The sequence below is a fragment of the Suncus etruscus genome, chromosome 8 (assembly GCF_024139225.1).
Source record: "Suncus etruscus isolate mSunEtr1 chromosome 8, mSunEtr1.pri.cur, whole genome shotgun sequence".
In the NCBI taxonomy this organism is placed as follows: domain Eukaryota; kingdom Metazoa; phylum Chordata; class Mammalia; order Eulipotyphla; family Soricidae; genus Suncus; species Suncus etruscus.
Window position 1 is genome coordinate 106,066,532 of NC_064855.1, and position 3,891 is coordinate 106,070,422.

Consider the following 3,891-nt stretch of genomic DNA (forward strand, 5'->3'; position numbering starts at 1 on the left):
CTGTTTCTTATGTTTTATTCCCCTTAGTTGTTTAGAAATAAATTGTAATATAGGAATTAATCATCACATTGTATAAATTAATAAATAATAGCTTGACTCCATTGTTATTTTCTTAAGAGATTAAAGCAAAAATGTTTGGTTAGTATATTTACTTACACAGAACTGAAACTCATCCATCAGTTGGGAATTCAGTCCTAGGTTAATAAATATTGTCTCTTTATTTTCTATTATTTTCTATTACCACCATCATGTTTTATATCCTGGTTCTGTTTAAGGATCACTTCTGATGAGGCTCGGGGGGCCTAGGCATCCAACTTAAGATCAACTATGTGACCCATGTGTCTATGGGGCCTTCCGACGGTAGCAGTCTCCCTTCCTAGGCATGGAATAGCAGGTCCTTGTGATTGGCAAAGCTGTACTGTTCCGTTGGTAGCAGATTCTGACTTGCACAAGGGACATCTCAAGATGCCATGAATTTTAGGGGGTTGCTGGGTTGTGGGCGACCATCTGTTACTCATATATTATTACAAAGGCAGCAGGATTGTTGCTGTAGTGATGAAGGAAAAAATAAAAGTACGTGTGTTTGTATATTTTCAGATTAGAACCTGTAAAGTTAAGTTTAGAGAAAAAAAAAAAAGATCAACTGTGTGCAAGGTAAGTACTCTATCTTCTGTTCCATAACTCCTGTCCTCTAGTCTTAGCTTTTAAACATTATCTAGCATAATGAGAAGTTAGTATAAATTGGAAAATATCTAGTTCCTATTCTTTCAGATTTAAAAATTTAGAAAAGATAATAAATACTTATGAACAAGGGAACATAGATTTATTAAGTTTTAAATATGTAAGTTACCTACTGGTTATTCTAAAATATTGTAAGGTAAGGAATTGTAGTCTAATGGTTGAAAAGTGATGTTTGTGATTACAATTGCACATTAAAATGTAAAAGAAGTTTGAATGTTATATTTGTTTTCAGTCACATTGATTTATATTTTTAATATTAAAAATTAGAATCTTCAATAACTAGTCAAAAGAACAAATGGTTCAGATTCAGATGCAGTCATCAAGGAGAATTTAAGGTTGAAAAGGCAAATTATTTTTATGTAGATGTAAGTCAAGTTCTAACAAAAAAGAAGGTAGTGATAAAATCTTTGCTCTGAAATGCCTTTTACAAAAAAATTCTTGAAAATGTTGTCTGTTACTTAAACTACTTGTAAAGTATTTTAAAAAGTAATCATCCTGAGGCATTAAATTTGTTTGATCTTAATTAACTTTAATTATGAAAGTGTTTTTTCTTTCAAGTTAGGGGATTATTTCAAAATATGAAAACCATAAACATACTTGCATTTAATCTTTGGACAAGTCATGAACTCAATTAAAATTTTGTGAAGTTTAGTACAAAATACTAAATAAGAACTTTCCAGAATTATTGAAAATATTTATCAGATGGGAACTGTTACTTAACTTACCTAACTGTTACACACAGGCTTAGAAGAACTATGTTACAGGCACCCAAACAAGAGAATACAATATACAGCTAAAAGGGGAAAGAAATCCTTTGTGTATTCTGCTTAGAACTTTCAATCTGCCATACCCAGGCTGCAAATTTCATCTTTAAGAAAGTACAAAGACCAATACAGTACAGATACACTTCTATGGGTTCCTCCTATTAACTTTTTTTGAGATTGCTTACAAATTCCTGTGGAGTAACCATTGAGCACTGTCCAGTGTGACCCAAAAATAAAAACAAAACAAACAAACAAATCCCTGCTCTATATAATGTTTAAGCTTGGGAAGACAAGCACACTGCTCTTTGAACTATCACTCCAGCCCAAGATTTTTTTTTTTATTTCTCAAGATTTCTGTTTTAGTTTAATCAAGTTTTATTTTGGCTTTTTATTGTAAAATTTGAGTAGGATGCTCCTTTTTTGATGGAGAGATGGATGGGGTTTGTAGAACACCTGGTGAGGCTCACAGCTAATTCCTGACTCCCTAACCAGGAGTCAGCTCTGGAGATGCTCAGGAGACCATGTAGTACCAGAGATCAAATCAAGATCAGCTACATGTAGGGAAAAAACACTTTAATCCTTTTGCTCACTTTCCAATCTGAGATCGTTTATGATACTTAGCAAGCAATTTTAATAACATTTGCTAAAGAATGTGGCGTTTACCCATCTTGTAAATCAAGTGAAAATAAAGTATAAGAAAGTCAAACTCAATTGGGTTTCATTAGGTAATAAAGGAAAGGCTGATGGTGGATAACGCCATATAAATTTACAAGATTATATCCACTACAGGAGCCGAAGAGATAGCACAATGGTAGGACTTTTGCCTTGCATGCAGCTGACAGGGGAAGAACTTGGTTTGATTCTAGACATCTCAGATTCTAGACATCTCATACAGTCTCCCAGCCTGCCTGGGGTGATTTCTGAGTGCAGAGCCAGATGTGGCCCCTGAGCACTGCTGATATCGTCCAAAGACCAATAAATCAATATTGACTACTTATATGCACTTCAGTTTATTCTTAACTTATGCAGTTTTCTTATCCTCTATAGAATATTGTTCTTTTAAATGATTGTTTTAATTACATAAACAAATTATTGTCTTTCATAAATTAACTTCTTGTGTTGACATGTAGATTCAAGGGTTATTTTGTTAGTCCAAGTTTAATTTTAATTTGTATATGCATAAACCAAATTTTCTCAGAAAAGACTCCTAGGAGAGTTAGTTTGATGATACAAGATAACATCCAAAAGGTTGCTTAGGTTGGATGATAGATTATTGAGCACTATAACACACTTTTCTGTCAATTAATAGATGTGATCAGGTTACAACAAAGAGCAAATCAAAACCAATTTATCTGGAAAGGAGAAAATACAAGGAATAAAGCATGAACTAATGCTATATATGGCTACTAGAAATTTATGGTGTTCCCAATACTCAGGTTTTCCACCATCACTTAAACACACACACACACACACACACACACACTGTATCTGTCTTTTCTTATTTTTGTAGTTATAAGACTAGTATAACCTGCTGGTAAACACAATTCTCAAAAAGGAGTCTTTGCAGAGTGGGTATAATTTCAATGCTGAAGATTTTAGTTATTTTCTTCTTTTATTTTTGTTGGTTGTTGGGCCACACCCAGTGACTATCAGGGGTTATTCCTTGCTCTGTGGTCAGAAATTGCTCCTGGCTCAGAGGACCATATGGGACATCAGGATTCGAAACATAGTCTGTCCTGGATTGGCTGCATGCAAGGCAAACACCCTACTGCTGTGCTATTGCTCTGGCCCCAAGATTTTTTGTTACTTTCTATAATAGTGGTCAGCAATTCTTTCTTTCTTTTCTTTTTTTTTTTTTTTTTTTTTTTTTTTTGGTTTCGGGCCACACCCGGCATTGCTCAGGGGTTACTCCTGGCTGTCTGCTCAGAAATAGCTCCTGGCAGGCACGGGGGACCATATGGGACACCGGGATTTGAACCAACCACCTTAGGTCCTGGATCGGCTGCTTGCAAGGCAAACACTGCTGTGCTATCTCTCCCTGCCCAGCAATTTTTTTTAAAAGTAAGTAAATGTCTTAAACTTTACAGGACACATGCAGTGTTTCTTGAATCTCTTCTCTCTTTCTCTCTACTCCTTTCACTCTCTCCACCTCCTTCTTTGTCTCATTCACTCTCTCTCTTCTCTCTCCTCTGTAAATTGGTTGGGGAATGGTTAGGCTGCAAGACTGGCATGTCATCAGACTTTGTTGATTCCTAATACCACATGGAATCCCAAGCATCATCAAGTAAACCTGGGCAGTTTCCAGTTACTCATGAAGTGGCCTAGGTGACTCTCAGAACATTAGGACCTGATCATTTCAACTATGGAGGAGATAATGGATCTCCTG

The 3,891-nt window shown here is 35.4% G+C and overlaps 1 non-coding gene across 1 annotated transcript; it reads left to right on the forward strand.

Moving 5' to 3' along the window:
- The first annotated feature begins 332 nt into the window (after window positions 1-332).
- LOC126017233 (small nucleolar RNA SNORA24) lies at window positions 333-461 on the forward strand. The gene has a single exon (XR_007498867.1). It is a non-coding gene; the product is annotated as a small nucleolar RNA SNORA24 (small nucleolar RNA).
- Window positions 462-3,891: the final 3,430 nt, after the last annotated feature.